This window comes from Phascolarctos cinereus, unplaced genomic scaffold (genome assembly GCF_003287225.1).
Source record: "Phascolarctos cinereus isolate Bilbo 61053 unplaced genomic scaffold, phaCin_HiC Scaffold_1;HRSCAF=81, whole genome shotgun sequence".
Taxonomy (NCBI): domain Eukaryota; kingdom Metazoa; phylum Chordata; class Mammalia; order Diprotodontia; family Phascolarctidae; genus Phascolarctos; species Phascolarctos cinereus.
This window is the reverse complement of record NW_027555514.1, coordinates 69,924,732-69,945,917: the sequence shown is the minus strand read 5'-3', so window position 1 is coordinate 69,945,917 and position 21,186 is coordinate 69,924,732. Positions and strand designations below refer to the sequence as shown.

The 21,186-nt window shown below is 38.2% G+C and overlaps 1 long non-coding RNA gene across 1 annotated transcript; it reads right to left on the bottom strand.

Moving 5' to 3' along the window:
• Positions 1–249: 249 nt before the first annotated feature.
• On the bottom strand, positions 250–19,362 carry LOC110211249 (uncharacterized). The gene is made up of 4 exons (XR_002325322.2): positions 18,999–19,362; positions 15,684–15,824; positions 9,989–10,065; positions 250–396 (listed from the first exon to the last, which is right to left on the bottom strand). It is a non-coding gene; the product is annotated as an uncharacterized LOC110211249 (long non-coding RNA).
• Positions 19,363–21,186: the final 1,824 nt, after the last annotated feature.

Below are 21,186 nucleotides of genomic sequence, written 5' to 3'. Positions count from 1 at the left end.
ACTGCCCAAAACTATAAGTTGCAGAGAAGGTGCCTATCTACATTGGTAGAAGGAGTTTCCTCATTGAGAGCTCCTTATTAATTGTCGTAAGTCCAGTACAAGCCAAAAATAACAATTTAAGTAACACAGCCAGTAAGACGCAGAGCTAGGATTAGTTAGAATCCATGTCTTCGGACTCCTTGTCCAATATTCATTCTACTCTACCAACAGCCTTTTCATGTAGAATATAAAGAAGTTGTATTAAGAACATTCTAATGCAGTGTATTTTATTAGAACACAGTAATTCATTCTTTGGGGACCTAGTTTTCCAGAATCTAATCAAGTTCAAACATTTTAATCACCAATTTCCCAAAGATGCCATCTTGAAGTCTTGGCTTAGTCAGGTATATACAGCATCTAGAATGAGACAAGACAAATCTCGTCAGCTCTGCCTCTTTATTGCTCATGTCTGTCCCTTTCTCTCAACTCACAGAGTCACCAGCCCAGTTCAGACCCTTGTCACCTTTTGCCTGGAATATTGCAACCAGTCTTCTGTTTCACTGGTCTCACCACTGCAATCCATTGTCCACCCAGGTACCAAAGTGGGTTTTCTGCAGAATACATGTCACTCTCTTGCTCAATAAACCGCATTGGCTCCCCACTGACTCTAATATCAAACAATATCTCACCTTTATTTAATCTTTTTTAATGTCTTTTTCATCTTTTATAATGTATGTGCTATTATAGTAGTGTACATATTGGTACACTAGTACACATATATTATTTATAAATAAGTAAGTACACACATGAGGCAGTATGGTGGAATGGATAGAGATGCGAACTCAGAGCCAGGAAGAGGTTTCCTTAGGCTGCAACTCAACACTGAGACTTCATTTCAATGTACAAATTTACTTTAAGTTTTATTGGCTTATGTATTAATATAATACATGTAGAAGTAGTAATAGTAGTAGTAGCAGTAGTAAATAATAGTAGCAGTAGTAGTAGTAGCTATTGTTATTGTTGTAGTCATCATCATAGTAGTAGCAACAGCAGTAGCTGTTAGCATTTGTATAGCACTTTAAGGTTTGAAAAATGCTTTATAAATATTATTTATTATGATCCTCACAACAACCCTGGGAGGTAGACACTATTATTATCCCTATTTGACAGATGAGGAAAAAGAAACAAACAGAGGGTAAGTGACTTACTGAGAGTCATATAGCTAGTAAGTATCTGGTGCCAAATTTGAACTCATATCTTTCTGACTCTAGGTCAACCATTCTATCTACTGCACCATCTGGCTGCCGCTAACAGCCATGGAGTCAGAAAGGATCTTCATAGGTCATCTGATTCAGAACCCTGCTTTCAGGCACACCTAAATCATTCAATTCACATATGAATATCCTGTTTTAGAAGATGCCTAGGGAAAAGGAAATTATGTATCCTTCCTTGGTCATTTTACCCCATGCTTGACAGAGGAAATAACACTTGATTTTCTTGAGGTCTTCCAAGGAATTGTCTCTATAAAATTGCTTTAAAGGAAAAATTGCTTTGATGAAAAACTATGGTTTTAGAAAGGCAATCTTATCTGACATCCTTTATCCAAAAAAATGTATTTTCTCATGGTTTAGTGTTTAGGAAAACTTTACAAATGATAAGTTCCTTAGAAGTTTTTGCCACCAAAATCCTTGGCATTATGACATGGTTCAACATCAGAAATCGGTGTGATTTTATCAGTTACTGCACCCTAAATTCCATGGGATGTTTCCATCTGACTTTCAGCTAACACCTGGTATATGTGTTATAATGGGAGCTCCTTGAGATGAAGAACTATCCCCATTTTTCTATTAGTATCCTTAGCACTTAGCACAGTGCTTGACACATCATAAGTGCCTGATAAATGTAGTTTTTATTTTAATTCCTTCATTCATTCAAGATGACTTTACTCACTTTGGATGTTTCTGTTGTATGGGATTCTATAATTAACTAATTTGATTTCCTTCTTTAACCTTTATTTGATTAAAGGAACCACAGAGAGAGCTCATTTGTCCACTTCCTCATCTGGTTGAAACAATAACCAAAGAGAAGGGGGAGCGGGGAAAATACCAGTAAGCATGAATAATAACATGTAGGAATGGAATAAAATCTGTCTCTAACAATGCTGCGGGTGAGTATCTTCAAACCTTCAATGAGTGACACTAGACTTTTGAAAGGTCTAAATTCTATTTGAAATTATGTTCCATTATATATCCATCATGGCCATTTGAGTGTATCCTTAGCAATGTAGTTCACTTGTCAACAGAAGCTTGTTGGATGTATAGTTACTATATACCCCATAGATGCTCCATAAATATTCGTTGATAATAATGATAGTCCTGAATTCCTGGAGCAAGGCTTTCCTACTGTAAAAGCCATCTGTTGCTGGCTCTATTTGGGTACACTAGGGTGAGAACATCCTGAGTTTTAGGATTCATCACTTTTATCACAGATGATTTAATTTTGTCAAATATCTTTTCTTACCCTGGACAAGCAAAGATTTCAATCTTCTAATTCCTTTGCCTCTCACCATTTTACCTTGCTACAGCTAAATCACATTATGAGAAACCACATGATATTTAAAACACACTGATTTAGAGGGGAATTTAGAGGGAGGTTTTTTAATACTTTTGTAATTTTGGGATTTTGTTGGGTTTTTTTTTTGTCTTGTTTTCTTATGGGTGGGAGAGAGTCTAGACCTGTGGTTTCATCACTGTTGGAAACTCCCAGCATGGAAACTTTCACCATCAATAAAGATCAGCAACTCATCTCAAACTTGGCCACTGAGGCATTAAATGATTTGCCCACGGTCACACAATTGGAATGGCTCAAAGGCAGAACTTGAACTCAGGTCTTCCTGACTCCAAGGTCAGCACCTTATGCACTACAAAATCCTAACTTTCTTACTATATAATATTCCATTTGGGCAGCTTCTTTTATAGGGTTTTTAAAATGTGTTTATATAAAGGAGGAAAATAATATTGGTAGCAGTGCTATTAGGCTGCTGTAGACAAAAAAAAAATTTATTTAAAAGGCCATATTGATTTAGAAATTAGGACTGACCACACACGTGAAGCTTGATCTCCAGTGGCGGTCTTGTTGAGGATATTGACTAACGTCCCCTCATGCAGAAAACGTTTTTCTTGTTTGGTTGGTTTTGCTGCCTTTTTTGTCATAAACTAATCTGATTTCCTTTTTTAACCTTTGTTTGATTAAGGGAACCACAGACATTTGCATTAAAATTCAAGAGAGCTGAAGCCTGCCATCGATCGACTTCCTCAAAGACCACTTATACTCAGCGAAAGATGATTTAGAGAATGTCAAGAGTCTTAGAACAACTCTAATGAGAGGGAGAGGAAAAAAATCACTTCAGACTTACAAACTGTTAAGGGCTTACTTGACAGAAAGGGCAATTGTGTTTGGTGGATGTGTTTTAGAGAAATCAAATCGGGACGTTTAATTTTGTGCTCGGGCCAACTCATCAAGAGAGGCGCGGGATGAACGACCATTAATAAAAGCATAGCCTAACTGAACCAAAATATTTCAAAACACCTGAAAAGGATGAACAGAAACACCAGGATTATTATTGGTGACAAGGAAAATGGGAGTAAATTGTAATATCTCTTGATAAATAAGATAGGAGCTATACACTGACTTCAGACTTCTGCGATAGATTCCTCTGGGTAAATTGAGAGGGCTTTCCCTTGCTGCTTCTGATGTGAATAAGGCTAATGCCTGTACCCTCATAAGCACTAGCCCCACCACCCCCTCCTCCAGAGGCCTTATAAATAGCCCTCTTTCCCAATAAAACCTAAAACTCTTTATCGTTTCTGGGAGTGACCCTTATGTTGTCGCTGACCTCCAGATCATTTTCGGGAATAGAGTCAATGTACAATATTTGGTCCTAACTTGGTAAGCACAGTATCCATTCATATTTTCAACCTCAAAACCTTCTGTGAAGGGGGTGCTTCCATCACTTATGCAAGGAGTTCCATGGGATCCTGAGACTTGAATTCAGATTGATTCAACACAGTGCCTAGCACTGTGTTAGGCATCATAGAGGTCATAAGAGTAGATTAAATGCTGCTCACCCTTAATAGGGGACAGCTAGGTGGAGCAGTGGATAAAATGCCATGCCAGGCTTGGAGTCAGGAACACCTGAGTTCGAATCATACCTCAGACACTAGCTGTGTGATCCTGAGCAAATCACTTAACCCTGTTTGCCTCAGTTTCCTCATCTGTAAAATGAGCCAGAGAAGGAAATGGCAAAACACTCCAGTATCTTTGCCAATAAACCCCAAATAGGGTGACATTATAAATACCTGCACATATACACATGGCATATATAGATATATCACAAAGAGATCAAAGGAAGAATAAATGTACCCATGTGTGCAAAAATATTCACAGCAACTTTTTTGTAGTAGCAGAGAACTGGAAAGTAAGGGGGCTGAGCAAATTCTGGTATATGAATGTAAAGGAATATACTATTGTGCCCGGAAAGGGATGAAAAGTTTCAGAGAAATCTGGGAAGACTTGTATGAATTGATGTAAAGTAAAGTGAACAGAGTCAAGAGAGCCATTTATATTATATCAACAATATTGTAAAGACATACAACTTTGAAAGACAAGAATTTTGATTGATGCAATGTTTAACAATAATGCCAGAAGGCTACTAATAAAGCATGCTACCCACCTCCTAACAGAGAGGTGATAGACTCTGGGCACAGAATGAGATATATATATTGTTGGACATGGTCAAAGTCATAGAGGCAGTGACAAAGCAAGGAAGTAAACATAGTTCCTCTTTCCAATGCACCAAGTTTCCTCTTCCTCATCATCATTCGAAGCTATATAGGATAATGCATGGAATGAGGTAATATATGCAAAACCACTTCCAACCTCTAGGGCATCATTCAGGGGAATGGTGTGACAAAATGTATGGCATGGTGTTTCTCTGGATGTATCGATTCTGACATATTTACCCATAGTATTTCCTGGGTGACAGAAGACTAGAAAATGTACTGCTAATTCTATTTCACACATGGATAAATCAAAGGAAAGAGTAAGTGGCTTGACCCAGTTCACCAAATAATGGCAAAATCTTGCTCTTCGTCAGGTTGAGTAAACGTTCATGATGCCATGGGAAAAGTTTCCGGAGCAGTATATCATTGTTGCCTCTAAGATAACTGATGGCACTTACTTCAACAGCCATTGTTCAACTCACCCAGTTACTCTCTTTGGTTTTCCAACTCCATTGCTACAACTTTGGATCTCATGAGTGTAATTGTGCTTTGGATATAACTGTTCATGTTGTTGTGGTATCTTAACTGATACAGCTGAAAATATTTCTCCTTTATGTGAACAGAAGCTGAGCTTTTAGACAAGTATAGTCATTTAACTTAAAAGAATTTGGAAATAATGGTTGAAATAACTGAAGAAGTCTACGAGAAGATTGAATTTGACACTATGTGACAGGTAAAAGTACTGTTTCCTTACATTCAGTGAGGTGTATTTTTAAATCATACATAATTTTCTAAGGGCTAGAAACAAAATTAGGTAGGTTGGGTGTGAAAATACATTAAGTTTTGTTGTCATAAGCATAAATATGGGTAAAGGAGCAGCCTTTGAATTAAGACCTTGATTCAAGTATAGTCTTTGACCCACAATTGCTCAGTGACCTTGGACAAGACACTGAGCCTCTCATTGGCCTAGCCAACTCTTTAAGATTGTAAATTTTAGACCAGTTGCTAGTCTGTACAATCTGAAAAAAGTTCCAAATTTGGAACACCCTTACATCAGCAAAATCACAGGGCCAAATCAAAATACGTATTCATGTATGTGTGAGAAAACCTTAAAGACATCACAAAAGTGACACATCAATTTTAAATACTTTCTAATTCCATGAAATCTGACTCTTTTTTTTTAACTAAATGCACCATTTTATTTTGAATTAAGCAAGAGGAAAGAAAGAAATCATGCCATGGATGGTAACAAGATTTTCAAAACAGTTTGTGAAACCATTAGTGCTGAGGAAGCTGACTGTCCATAAAGCCTGACAAAGAAATATTTTCATGTGTCCCACAGGGGCAAGACATTAACCATCCTCTAATGTCACAAGTCCACATTAAATCTATATTATGTTTTACACAATGTTAAAAATCTATATCAAGTAATATAAAATTCATCTAGAGGATACTGTGTTTATAAATTCTTGAAATATTTTTGAGACTTTTATTTGGACCATAATTCAAAAAAAAAAAAAACAACTCCATCATCCTTATTCTGTTAGCTTCTATCTATGTTGTGCATCCAGTCTTATGGAAGGGAAAGCAGTTTTAGCACCTGGGAAATCAATCAAACTCATCCGCATCAGAGGGCCGCAGCCCAGACATGGAGCAATTTCCCCCCTTCTTCAGCTGCCTTTCAAAATCACTGGGCAGCATTCTTATGTCATAACACAAAGGCTTTGCTAGCATATTCTATGTGTAATTTATCAAAAGGACCAGTAAGATGTTCAAGTATTAAAAAAGGAGAAAAAAAAGCAATAGGCTGTGGCTGACTACCTGGAAACTTTAAAAGACTTGATTTTGCACACTCTCCTATCCCCTATAGCCTCTGGATTTTTAGCTTATTAGTGACTCCTAGGATACTGTCCCTGTCTCCCCATTATTCAAGCCAATAATAACTGTTCAAGGTGCCCAATAACACATTAAAGGTCACCAAGTTCACTGCTTGGCTCACCTTGATTTAAAGTATTTTTGAGTTTTTGAGGTTAAGCATTTGTAAAACTTCAAGAAAATAATCTGACACCATCAATATATGGGTAGATTTTTTAAAATGACTGTTGTTAACATTTAACTGCATTTGGTTTTTAGCCAGGATATACATATGATAGCACATAGTTAAAGTACGGAACAGAGAAGGGAGGAAAGGAAGGAAGAATGGGAAAGAGAAGAGGAAGAAAAGAAGGGAGGGAAGGACAGGAGAGAAAGACAGAGGAGGGGAGAGGAGAAGACAAGGCTTTCTAATTCATTTAATATTCTGGCTAATGGAGAGTCACCATGTATACCAAACATGTATTACAATTTTCAGATTATGACACTACCATAAAATGGCTATGCCCCCTAAGGTAAAACAATCTTCTTTCTATAGTCTCTATGTACAGACTAGATGCAAATGAAGTTTCTGTTTCATCTTCCTATTCTGTTTCCTGGACCAGTTGAGAGGGGACCCAGTTTCTGTCCACAGTGGGTTCCTGCCTTGACCACAGTCTTGAGACTGGCCAGAGTGACATTAATAAAGAGACAAAGAGCCCAGAGGGTTTTACAACAGCAGTATGTATCATCTTACTGGACACATAGCTAACTACTGCTTTATTTTGTTTTCTAATCTTCTAATAATTCCATTGCAATGAAGCTTGGAATTCCTGATCTCTGACTTGCACTTTTAATTGACACTGTATTCTTCCTTACCTAATGGATTTTATGTCCATAAGGGCAGGGGAGCTAAACCATATCCTGAGAGGAGACCATAGCAATATGGAACATATTTGCTTCTTTGATGGTTTAGAAAGCATTTAAAGAACATAGTTCCACAGACCTTTGTGAACTTCTCTGCTGGACTATAAACTTCATGAGAACAGAGATCATCTCTTACCTAGTCTCTGCCTCCCCCAGAATTTAACTTTTCTGGATTTTGTTTTGTTTTTCACTCATTTGTTATTTAAAAACAGAGGACATGAACAAATCTTGCACAATCTTAATACACACATGGGAAATATTCTTTAGAATCATTAAGTTGCATTTTTCTCTACCTAGTCATTTGGGAGTCTGTGTACGTGCATGGGCTATGGCAATCACCAGCAACCAATAAACACAGAGGGATCTTAAATCCTCTGCACCTTTTCGTTGATTGAAGATATGGCCTGCTATAAAAACTCATCTAAAAAAACTCTTCTCATATTTTCAAGGGAATCCTCATTACATGTATAGATTGTTCTTGTAAAGATTTTACAGAGCTGAGAATGTAGGCAATTGAGTTGACAGCTGCTAATGCCTTCTCAGTGGCTTTTAAAATATACATATATATATGCATATATATATATATATATGTGTATATGTGTATATATGTGTGTGTATATATACATACATACATATATATATATGTGTGTGTGTGTGTGTGTGTGTGTGTGTGTGTGTGTGTGTGTATATAAATAATACTGTCCATGATCTTTACCACTTCTTTGGAATCTTTTCCAATTTGCAATATTTTGAAAATCTGTCCCTGAGAATCTTCAAACTTAATGCTACCTTCATCATGCAACCCTTCTATGTGTGCTTGGTCAGGCTCCAAACATTCAACTTATCTTGATTTTCTCCAAGTGCCTTCTCTACTTTTTCATGTAGTACTCCAGGTACTCAGGTATTGGAATCCACACACAGTGGTTCTGCCATCATCAACTATCATAATAGATCTGTGCCATTTTGTGTCTTTATTGTCCTTCTTCCAGTTTTGTCTATGAGACAGATCTTGGGATGACCTGTATTAGTTTGGTTTCATGCCATACTTTCTTCAGTTTTGTCTTTCCTTCCACTGTTTTTTGATGCTTTATGATGCAATACTGTTCATAATCTGCCAGCATCATCCTGCTTAATGTATGGCAAATGAGCTTGTACTTCAGACTGGTATTGCTTCAAGGCTGCCATGCCTGTGGGCTAGGTGAGGTTAGCTATTTGTTGCCTGAGGACCTTACTGAGCTCTTTTGGCCTTCCTGTTGGGGTGATACATTTTGATTAATTAAACTTCTAAGTGAAAAAATATTAACAAAAGTCAATGTCTTCATCTTTATTAAGTTCCTTTTTGTTTTTGTTATTTCAACAGCTTGTTTGAATGGGTTAGGTTGTAATGGTTGTAATTTCCTCCAGTGGAGCCTTCTCATCTCCATTCTTCCTTCTAATTGGCACTGATTTTTACCTTTTCTTTAACTAGTCAATGATTTACACACAATTGATTCTGAAATAACTTCCTGTAATCTGGCATTTTCAGCCTATGAAGAGATATTTTTATTTTCATAATGATGTTCAGTGCTTACCATATTCAATGACTTCTGTCTCTTCTCTTGAACATAATATGTTTGAAGATGAGGCTACTATGTGGCACAGTGGATAGAGTGCCAGGCCTGGAGTCAGGAAGACCTGAGCTCAAATCTGACCTGAGACATTTACTTGCTGTGTGACCCTGGGCAAGTCACTTAACCCTGTTAGCCTCAGTTCCTTATCTGTAAAACGAGCTGGAGAAGGAAATGGCAAACCTCTCTCATATCTTTGCCAAGAAAACACCAAATGGGGTCACAGAGAATCGGACATGACTGAACAACAATGGTCCTTTACATTTCTTAATTTCAAATCGTATTTTCTAGCATACATACTTTTTGCTTTTTTCTCCTGTGCCCACGTTTTTGTTGAAGTCCTTGAGTATTTAATTTTGGGTCTGGCCAAGTTCTTTGTAGACTTTCACCACATCTTTGTCCTTTGTAACAAATGTGATGAATATTATCTTCATGGCAATCTTTTGCCCATGCTCACCATTAGTACTGCAGGCCAAAGTGACTAATGATATGAATTTCTTATTGCTTTTAGAAGCATAGCAAACCTAACTCTGTCTTTCACTGTCATCTCACTTTTGCTGAAGTTCTCCCCCAATGCCTGGAATATATTATATCCACCTCGGCCTCTTTGAAGCCTTAAGCCTTCTTCAAAGTTCAGGCCTTCTACATGAAGCCTTTCTTTAGCCTCCAAGCTAGTACCTGCTCCTGTCCCGCTCCTTACCAGAGGCAGCTAGGTGGTATGGTAGATAGATTGCTGGGCCTAGAGTCAGGAAGAGCTAAGTCCAAATCTGGCCTCAGACACTTACTAGCTGTACAACCCTGGGAAAGATATTTAACTTCCAAAGACATCATAACAGCACCTACCTTCCAGGGTTATCATGACGATTGATTTGCAAAACCAATGGTACAAAGTAGGAGCTTAATAACTGCTTGTGTCCTCCCTATCAAAAAAAAGCAAAAAACATTTTCCTTAATAAAATGTAAATTCCTTGAAGGCAATAATTATTTCATTTGGGGTTTTGCATCTCTGTCACCTTACATGGTGCCTGGAACATAATAGATGCTTAATAAAGTCTTGTTGTTTGATTTAGCTATTATTTCTCTTTGTCTTTTGGTTTCATCCATAAGGAGAACATCAGCATTACAAAGGTTCATTTCCTCTATCGTTGTATCAGTTCATTGATGATTGGACAAAGATCACATGTTTAGGGTATTAACAATTAAATTATGCTTACATGTAATCTAAAAACTCTGTGATGCTTGGCACTTTCTTTTAGAATTATTGCCAGAAAAACCTTCCAAACATGCCCTATTCTAAATGCCTCCTATTCAAAGAATCTTCAATGAATCCCTACCACCTACTGCATTAAATATGAACTCCTTTTCTAGTCTTTTAGACCATCCATAATACGGCTCCTTACCTTTCTCATATTTTCATTTCTCTCGTTTAGCTGTACTCTGTTGCAGTCAGGCAAGTTTTCTTCTGAACAAACTATATTCATTCCCACTTCCATGTCTTTGCTCATGCAATCAATCCATTCCACCTGAATATCCTGCTCCCTTCTCTGTGCCTGTTCAAATCCTACCCAACCATATCAAGTACCACCTTTCCAACAAAGCCTACCCCATACTTGTTTCTCCCTTTTCCAAAATACTATTGCACTTAATCATATGTTGTTTTATGACTCTCTTCTATTTATGTGACATCACCTTCCCCCCCCAAAAAAAATTATAAGTATTTTGAGGCAGCTAGACAGTATGGTGGATAAAGTGCTGAACTTGAAGTTAGGAAGATCAAATATGGCCTCAGACACTCACTGGCCGTGTGACGCCGGGCAAGTCACTTAACCGCTGCCTGCCTCAGTTTCCTCAGCTGTAAAATGGAGATAATAATATCACCTACCTCCCAGGGTTGTTGTGAGGACCAAATGAGATAATATGTGTAAAACCCTTTGCAAACTTCAACGCATAATGTAAATGCTAGCTATTATTTTATACTTCTTTTTGGAATCACCCACTGAACCCAGCACAGTGCTAGGAACATTATAGATAACCAAATATCTGGCTAATAGTTAATAGTCCCCCTACTAGATTCTGAACTTGATAAGGAATTACAAATCTAAAATTTATAATGTATATATGAAGAGCCGACCGAACTAAAGTGACCCTATGATATACTCTAGAAGTGTTTCCTGTTATTGTCAAGCTGTTATGAGATTGTTTACTAATCATTTATTCCTTTTAGTGAAAAAGAAATCCCAGAAAATCTAAGGATAACCTAGTCCAGAGGCCAGGAAAGGAGTGGCTCTATAAATACAGACTTTAAGCTCCTTTAGCCAAAATAAACCTATGAGCCCATACCTGGGTGTTGACTCATCTCATTAATAACCCAGAAGCTCTTTGGAAACTCCTAGCCCTGAAAGTGTAGAGAGCTCCAGCCTAGAACTGTCACATTCCCTCCCTCCCCTAGGGCTCACTGCTGCCCCATCTGCTGCTTCCTGTTCTATATACATCATCCCCTCAGGACCAGACTCTTCCTCTGCTGGAAGGTGACAATAAACTAATCTGATAAATGCATTCTTGTCTTATGTTAAGGGGAGAAGGGTATAGGAGGACATTCTTAGGGTTACCTCTCCAGGTACCAGGCACCCACAGGTCCTTCTGAAGACAACAAATTATTATTTGGTCACTCTAGTCTAGTGTAAAAATTAAACATGTTGACACTCTGAAAGTTTTATCTGCATTTAATTTATGCAAGTTTTTGTTGTTCAGTAATTTCAGTCATGTCTGATTCTTCATGACCCCATTTGAGGTTTTCTTGGCAGAAATAATGGAGTGGTTTGCCATTTCCTTCTCCAGATCATTTTACAAATGAAGAAACTGAGGCAAACAGGGTTAAGTAACTTGCCCAGGGTCACACAGCTAGTAAATGTCTGAGGCCAGATTTAACCTCAGGAAAGATGAATCTTCCTGACTTCAGACCTGGCACTCTTATCTATTGCACCACCTTGTATGTTACAATAATACAATAGACAATAATTTAAATGAAACAATAAAATATATGAATTAGCATAGATGAGGTTTTTACAAAATCAGTATTGCATCAATTGAATATATGTGTGAGATTGTACAGGGTGCACTGAGTCAGTGTAATTTTAAGTTATTATAGTTTTTGTGACATTTTGTGCTTGTGTGTATGTATGTATGTATATAAACATATACATGTTTATTGTATAATACACATGTATATTGTGTATTCATACACATATATACATGTATGTTATATACATGTGTATATAAGCAGATGTGCATATATGTACATGCACATACATAGGTCCTTTAATAGATTACAAGACTAATATTCTAAGACTTAAAAAAAAACCCTCTTCTCTCTTAAAAGCTTGCTGATTTCTAATCTGGCCTAATTTATTTCTTGAAGGAAAAAACTCCTATGCCTTCCCCAACAAATAGTCACAACTCCTTCCACTTAAACACCACCATTGACAGGGAGTTTGCTATCCTGAAGCAGCCTGTTCTCATCTTAGATCAGCTCTAATTGTTAAGTTCTTCCTTAGAAAAATTGAAAGAAGGGTGGAAAGAATCACAGACAATCAAGACAGTTTTAAAAATTATATGTTGAATTTATTATATACTTTAAAAGAAAAGCAAGCTCTAGACAAAAGAAATGTTCAATTCCACACACAATCCTCTCCTGCTCTGTGGTGTATGTGGAAATGCTCATTTTATGTTAAGTTCAAGACAACAATAAAATATATATATGATTCTTTCTTACATTGAACCCAAACCTACCTTTTTGTAAACTTCCATTCACTGATCCCAGTTCTGTTCCCTGTAATCATGTAAAATAAATCTAATCGCTCTGGCACATGGTAGCACGTCAGCCATTTGAAGATACCTGCCATTTGAAGATAGCTATCATGTCCCCTGACAAGTCTTTTTCTAAATTATACATGCCCACCTCCTTTTAGCTAATCCCGTGGTTTCAAGTTCCCTTAACATCTCAGTCTTCCTCCTCTGGACTCAATCCAACCTGTCAATGGCTCTCTTGAAATGCAGCCCAGAAAACTCAGTGTGATATAATTCCAGATGTGGTCCAACCAGGGCAAAAGACGGTGGGATTAGCACCTCCTTTGCTCAAGGCACCATCCATTAATGTTAACACAAGGTTGCAAGGTAAATGCCACCTAAGATTATGTTAGCTTTCTTAGCAGTCAAAAAAATGTAGCATAAGAAAAAATAAAAACTTTATTTGTTCGTTTTCCAATTCAGGATAAAGGTAAGTTTGTTAAATGTATGTATTGGATGTATGGAAAGATGGATGTAATATATATGTATGTGTGTATATATGTATATAAAATATGCGTGTGAAATATATGTAAAGTGCTTTGTAAACCTTAAAGTTCTACATAAATTCTAGCTATAATATAATAATAATATTATGTATGTATGTATATATATATATACACATTTATATAGAACTTTAAGGTTTGCAAAGTACTTTACATATGAATATATGCATACACATATATATACACAGTGTTATCATTATATTATAGCTAGCATCTGTATAGAACTTTAAGGTTTACAAAGCACTTTACACTGGTATTTCATTTGATCCTTACAACCACCCTTTGAAGTAGGTGCTATTATTAAACCCATTTTACAGATGGGGAAAATGAGTTATATGACTTGACCAGGGTCGTGCAGTATCTGGGGGAGGATTTGAACTCAGTTCTTCTTGACTCCAAGTTCAGCACTCTATCCACTGAGACCCAGGGATGGGGAACCTATGGCCTGAAGGCCACAGGTGGACCTCTAGGTCCTCAAGTGCAGCCTTTGACTGAATCCAAACTTCAGTGAAGTTGGTTTCTGATGTTGAATTCTAATTAGTGAACTTCAGTGAAGTTTGAATTCCATCAAAGGGCCACACTTGAGGACCTAGAGGGCCACATTTGGCCTCCAGGTCATGGGTTCCCCACCCCTGCTACTAAGCTGTCTAGTATTACAATGGATGTGTACATATATCTATACATACCTGTATATGTGCGATGTATATGTATATATATATATATATATATATGCATATAAAGTGTTTTACTAAAAAAAATGAAACTTTAAAACCATCTACTGTAAAAAGCCAGTATATGCCCTATAAACTCTGGATCCCAGAAACCAAAAATATTTCCAAGGTTTCAAATGAGAAAGCAGCATCAGAGTTTCTCTTGCCTTCAGGGTAATCTGTGAAGGTTACATCAAGTCTATCAGCCTGTGAATTCAAAGCTGTTCCATGTCACTTTTCAGTGTCATCATTAGCTGTCTTGGTTCCAGGTCACTTTGTTTTCCAGCCTGGTACACTTTCCATTTTTCATTTTTTACCATTCTTAATATTCCCTGGAAAGGCCAAGGTGATTGTAAAAGGCAGAAGGAAAGCCTTGGAGTCAGAGGCCAGTAACAGAATAAGTAAGTACCAGAGATTGGAAGGAGCAGCTCCCCAGAACATTAAAGACATGGTATATTTGGGGAAAATTTAAAAAAAAAAAAGATGGGGAGGGGGATTTGTGTTACCCTAAGGCTGGTCCTCTTAGCTATTAGTTTTCCAAATACTGTGGTTTTAGTTTTATGCCTCTTTGCATTTAAGTTGAAAAAGGTACATTTTAATGCCCTTTACACAAGAGCACATGCACACACACATACACACAATCAAAGCCAGCAAAATACGAAATTTTGAGACAAACTGGCAAGGGATCACTTACACAAGCTGTTGCCATTTTCCACTGATGCTAAATTCTATTTAGCTGCTCTGTACAACAACTATGGAATTGTTTTACCATATGATGCGGCCTGTGGGCTGAAAAATGACATGTGCCCTAGGAGAATTACAGAATGTGTGAGCTGGAAGGCACCTTAGAGGTTAACAAGCCCAATGCCTTCTTTTTATAGACGAGAAGATTGAGGTCTATTAAACTGATATGACATGTCTAAGGTCATACAGCTAGCTAGTCAATAGAAGACTAGTTCCCAGGACCCCTGAAAAAAAAGTACAGCCTTTTTTCATGATAGAAGCCTTTGTCCACAGCCTGTAAACTTTGGAGTTTAAGTTAAAATTGTCTTGTTACATTGAAACAGAGTGTTTGAGAGCATCTAGGCTATCACATGGAGGACATGGTTAGTGGTTATCAGATAAACATGGGCTTCAATATGTGAGAGAGATATATAAACATATAGAGAGATAAAAGAGGTAGAGAGGAAGAAGAGACAGAGAGAGGAAAGAGAGAGAAGAGACAGAGATAGAGTGACAGAGATCGAAACAGAGATTTGGAAAAAAGAGATAAAGATGGAGGTCATATTTTGAAGACTGAAGGTTTGGGAAGTTTAAACTTCTGTGAGAAAGTGAATCAAAACTGGGAGGAGGGGCCCAACTCTCAAAATTCAGATGAAGGTCTAGCTGGACAGACGTCATTGCGTGCTAGTCCTGTTAAATTACATGCTTGCTGCTTCTCGATGTTTAATTTCACAGGTTCATCCTTCTATCACTCACCTTGGGCAGAAGCTTATGAAGAACAATAGACAATTTTTGCAGTAACTGAAGAAGAACTTGCTGCCAGGGGTGGTGTGTGAAGGATGGGTATGGCGGACAAATTACAGGCTTGGCTCCTCACTCATCAGAATGGAAACATGTCTGTGAATCAGTGTATGAAGAGGATACTTAATAGGATAGAAAAAGTCATTTTAACACCTGTTTCCTGTGCAATTGAATTCACTAATGTCAATCACTCACCGCCTGAATTCACTCTCCAAGCATAAAATGATCTCATCTCTTTTCCTTTAAGATTCAAAGCAGCAGAACAAGGCCTATTTTTAACAGCGAGGGGAGGGGAGGGGAGATTCCACAACATTGTCATTTAGGACAGTTTCCCTTGAAACAGTGAAGGGTGATGGTAAGCAAAGCCAGAAGCCTCGTTTGCCCATCGGTCTGGCAAAGTATGTATAGATGTGTAAACAAAACACATATAAGCAAAATAGAGGTTGTGAAAAATGAAGAGTATGGAAAGTTAAAATGGGGATAGGTGAAATAACATCACCCTCTCAGTTACTAAAATCAGTGCTATAAATGCCACGGTGATGAGGCCAAGACTTGGCCAGTGGTTTTTATTGCAGTCCATTATGCTAATGGAAAAAAATTCATTTTGAACTGTAGCTGTCTGTATTGACTTAGGTTAGATGGAAATTCAGGCTCATTTGTTGGGATAGAAGGGTAGACTTCAGCGCCATGTAAAAATCAGTAGACATCAGCTCATTGCATTAGGACGTTCCCCCGTGGAATGGAGCATTTGCTGATCTCTGTCATACAAAGCTTCAGTGTTGGACTGTTTTCTCCTCCTCTTTTTCCTGTGTTTCTCTGAAAGTTTGCATTTCCCCAGTGCATAATTTGCAGAGAATTTTATTTCATCAGAACCCATCTGAACTCAATTTTATTCCTTAGGGGAAAGAGCCATCATTGTTGAATTATTTTCCAAGAGCCAGTGAGGATAAAATTAAATCATGACTATGTTGGCCTTGGAAATTTGTGACTGCTGCTTTTCTTTGGGCATTCACACTTCTTAAGGGTGAAATGGTGCAACCACAACACTTTTTTTCTAAACTAGGTTTCCCTGATGCCTTTGTTTTTATAACACAGTCATTTCTAGATATTACCCCACCACAATAACATACACACAAAATGGAACTCTTCTTTGTAACAATCAGAAATTGCTAAGCAAAAAAAATATTAGAGTATGTATATAACATTCTGACCCCACAATCCCCTACCCCTCACATTTCCCAACAGGGTTTAGCCTTTTATAAATAAGCTCCAATCCTTGAAGTGTCTTCTGAAAACACTGACTGACTTAGCATTTGCTTTCTAGAGAACATTTTGAAGGTGGGTTTCCTTTAAGTTTCCTTAAATAGCTTTGCTCCCTCTCACCTTTCCTTAATTTTTAAAGATTTGTTAACATTAGAGATAATGTCAAATTGAAGTGTTTTCGCTTTGAGATGTTAGATCAAATCTAGGCTCCGACACATTACTCTGTGACCATGAGCAAGTCATTTCCTCTTTTCTAAGTCTCAGTTTCCTAATTTATAAAATAGGGGTGATGAGACATACAACCCATCTCACACAACTGGTGGGAGAAAAATGATCTGTAAACCATAAAGCTCTCTACATAGGTGAGATGTCACTGACATTAGTCTAAGTATTCATTTTTATGAGCCTGCTCCCAAGGAAATGGGTTTGCCATTCACAAGACTTCAGAAGGTCTCCTGCTTTTACCATTGCCTTTGATTATGACCTGGCTGAAAAGGAAAAGTCTTTAGAGGAGGCAAAACGGCATTATCATTGGTGTGGAACTTTCCGAGAGCTTGGGAACAGTTGGGAGCCAGCTGCTGGAGTTGGGGTTAGCTGGATTTTATGTTTTTGGGTACTGGATTTTTCAAGAATATGAATCTAGTTCAGGGGTTCTTATTCTTTTTTTTTTATATAAATGTCATGGACCCCTTGGGCATTCTGGGGAAGCCTATGGACTCCTCAGAATAATGTTTTTAAATGTCTAAAATAATTAAATACAGTTATCAAAGTATTTTTAAAAACAACCTGGTGGATCCTAGGTTAAGAATGTCTGATCTAAAGAAGAGATTCTTCTGTTTCCTAAAAGTCTCCCATTCTTAGAAGTCCATACAAGTGCCCTAGAGCAATGGCATACAACTCAAAGAGAAACTTGGTCCACTAAACAGTCCAGAAGGATGCACATTGGCTACAATATAAGACACATATTGACTTAGAAAACTACATATAAACATTATCTATGTTCTACTGTGTTTTTATTTATTTCTGTTAAATGTTTGCCAATTGCATTTTAACCTGGTTCCTTCTACACTGGGGAGGGGACTGTGTTTGACACCTTTCCCCTAGAGTAAGCATGAGCAAGCCTATCTCAGGTAATGGAACCAGTTCTCCCCATCCTTTCTTGGGCTGCACATATTGGGGAATCAATTCACCACGTGGTTACCCTGTGGGCTGCTTCATGTTTCTCTGACTATCAGGTGCTACATCAGAGGTGCCAGAACTTTTGATCACCACTTTAGCATCATACACCTGGGATGGCAGGTGGTCCATGATGAATTTCAGCATCACCACCACCTGGAGGTAAAGAGAATTTGGCAGGTATTGAAACAAGCCTGCTAACTTCCCCCACAGGGTCCATGGCCTGGGCATGTACCTCAAAGACTAAGGTATAATAAAATACTAGCAGCTGTTTTATTTGTAGATATGGCCACCAACATTTTCAAGTGACCACATGTAAGGTTTTAAATAGGCCGCATATAGCCAGCAGCTGGGTTGTCCCGACAGAGATGGAACACTGCCCACAAGGCCTCTCTAGGAAGGACTTCCAGGCACAAAAGCCTGTCAACAGAGAGTGCCTTTGGATGCAAGGTACATGCCAGCTGGGAGCTTGGAGCACATACGTCCTCCAAGCACAACTGGGACTGGATTTAGGTGTTCTGTGCCTGCTGGCTGGCAGGTCAGATCCTGTAGGTCTGGCTGAGGCTAAATAGTTGCAAAGCTTATGATCTTTGGGAACACCTATTAAGCTAATTCACTGGATTTAGGGTGTCCATTAAAGTGTATCCATCTGCTAGTTGTGGTACCTGGGATGTAGGGGAGGATAAATTACCTCTATTATATAAGAGCTAGAAAATGCAAAGTATTTAACAAATATCATCTCCTTTTATCCTCACAACAATCCCAGGAGATAGGTGCTATTATCATCTCTATTTTATTAATGAGAAGGCAGACAGAAGCTAAGTGACTTACGCTGGGTCACAGAGCTAGATTTGAATTCAAGTCTTCTTCACTCCAAGTCCAGTGCTCTATCCACTGAGCCACCTTCTGAAAAGAAGAGAACAGCTAGCTGACCTAACCTTGGTTCAGCAGATGGGCCAGTTAAAGGTGCTTCATATTCATACACTCAATGACGATAGCATCTGTATTTATTGAAAATGGCTCTGACCTCAAGTAGCTCCTCTCATCTAGTAATATTTTCTTTTGATATGAAGTGTGCAGCAAAGCTACCATGTATAACATTGGTATAGGTCACTTGCAGTGTGACCTATAAAATGATAGCTCTTACTGTAACACTGGATACATTAGTCTCCATTATGAATAATTGATGAGAGTCCAAATAGGTTAAACACACACACACACACACACACACACACACACACACACACACACACACACACACACACACACTTGAGTTCACTAAATGTGCCTTCTTCTGGAATGCAATGGGATGCTTTGGGGTCATTGAACAGGTCAGGGAGAGACACTGTTAGAGCTGAAAACCCAAAAACAAAAGAATAGTAATACCTCATAAACTAGTTACCACTCAATCTTTCACTTTAGGGAGGGAGGCGTCCCACTGTAACACATTCTCTACGTGACATGGGTTCATTTGTGTAGGCCATCAGCCTATTTTGGGCCCTAGGAATTCTACTCTTTCCCTCACAGACTGCTGCTTTTCCAACTAGGCCAACAGCTGGTACAAACTGGGAAATGGCCTGAACAATACTGGGTGGGGACCTGAGAGAATGGATAAGAATTTCACTGAGATAAATAATCCACTGCATTGAAGTTGGACTACTTTCCAACAGTTCTGGAGCTCTAAGTTCAAAGCTCATAGCACCATCGGTCTCCTGCTGGGTGGCCCACAGAGCAAGGTTCAGACAAGGTCAAGTAGAATGTGTATACGTTTGTTTTGAGCAAGAAACAAGATTGTCCTGTGCAAGGAGGGTGTGGCCCAATCCTCCATTCCAGAGCTCAGAAAAGCAACCAGTAATACAATCCAAAGGTCAATAACATAAATGCTTGTGATGCAAAATCCAGGAGACTAGAGAGAAAAAAACTCAAAGTTCAGACATCCTGGGTGGAAAGCCAGTCCCTTTACCCCATGCAAAGCCAAATCAGAACAACACAGAAAGAATGTCCACTTTGAACAACAGTAGACATGAGTCAGAACTAGAGGACAGTTAGAAAAAGTTAAAAAGTTAAAAAATATGATCATGGACACTTATTTCACTCAGTGCTTGGAAGGAGAAAGCCTCAGTCTTTGGGGGGAAATTTCTATATTGCATTTTCCCAAGAAGCTATGTGTGAGCTTATAGGACAGTGATTTCACCTACCTTCTGAGTAGGTGAGCAGATTCTGTAATGCAGGAGATTTAACAAGAGGGGGAATAGCCTGCAGAGAATGGCAGAGGCAAGAAGAAAGGACACCTTTGTAGAGAGGAGTCGAGTGGCACAAAAGTGATTATGACCCTGTGAGCTCCAACATATCATCCAGACCATGATGATGTCTGCAAAAGCTATAACAAAAGATTTTAGGAGTCATCTTGCCTTAAGACATCAGTGCTATCTATCTTGAGACTGGAGGAAAAGTTATTCAGGAAGAAGGGCTTCAAATATTTTTCACTAGAAATACTAGATTTGTAGTTCAAATACCAGTCACTTGCTACCTGAGGCAAGGCGCTAAGGTTCTCTAGGTCTCTATTTACTCATCTATAAAATGAAAGGATTGGACTTGATGGCCTCTAAATTTATGATCTCATGGGTGCTAAGCCTCAACACATGCAATGGCTTGAATTTAATCTGATGGTATCCCTCTTCTACTACATTAGAGATGCAGAATAATTGAATGGGTTGTTAAATATTTCTGTGGAGAAAGGAGACAGACCAGCTTTGTGGTTATAGGTGTAGGGAACATATCCATCTGAGTTCATTCCTTGTTATTTACATTGCTATTCTGTTTTAATTAAATGCTTTTTGCTTTTGAGGTCATGTATCATTCAGTATGACCTAAAATAGAAATGTATTGGTGGGGGCTCAAAAAGATAGATGGAAGATAGTTGGCATTTATACAGCCTTTTAAGATTTGCAAAGTGCTTCATAAATATTACTTTATTTTATCCTCAGAACAACACATGGGAGAAAGGTGCTGTTACTAG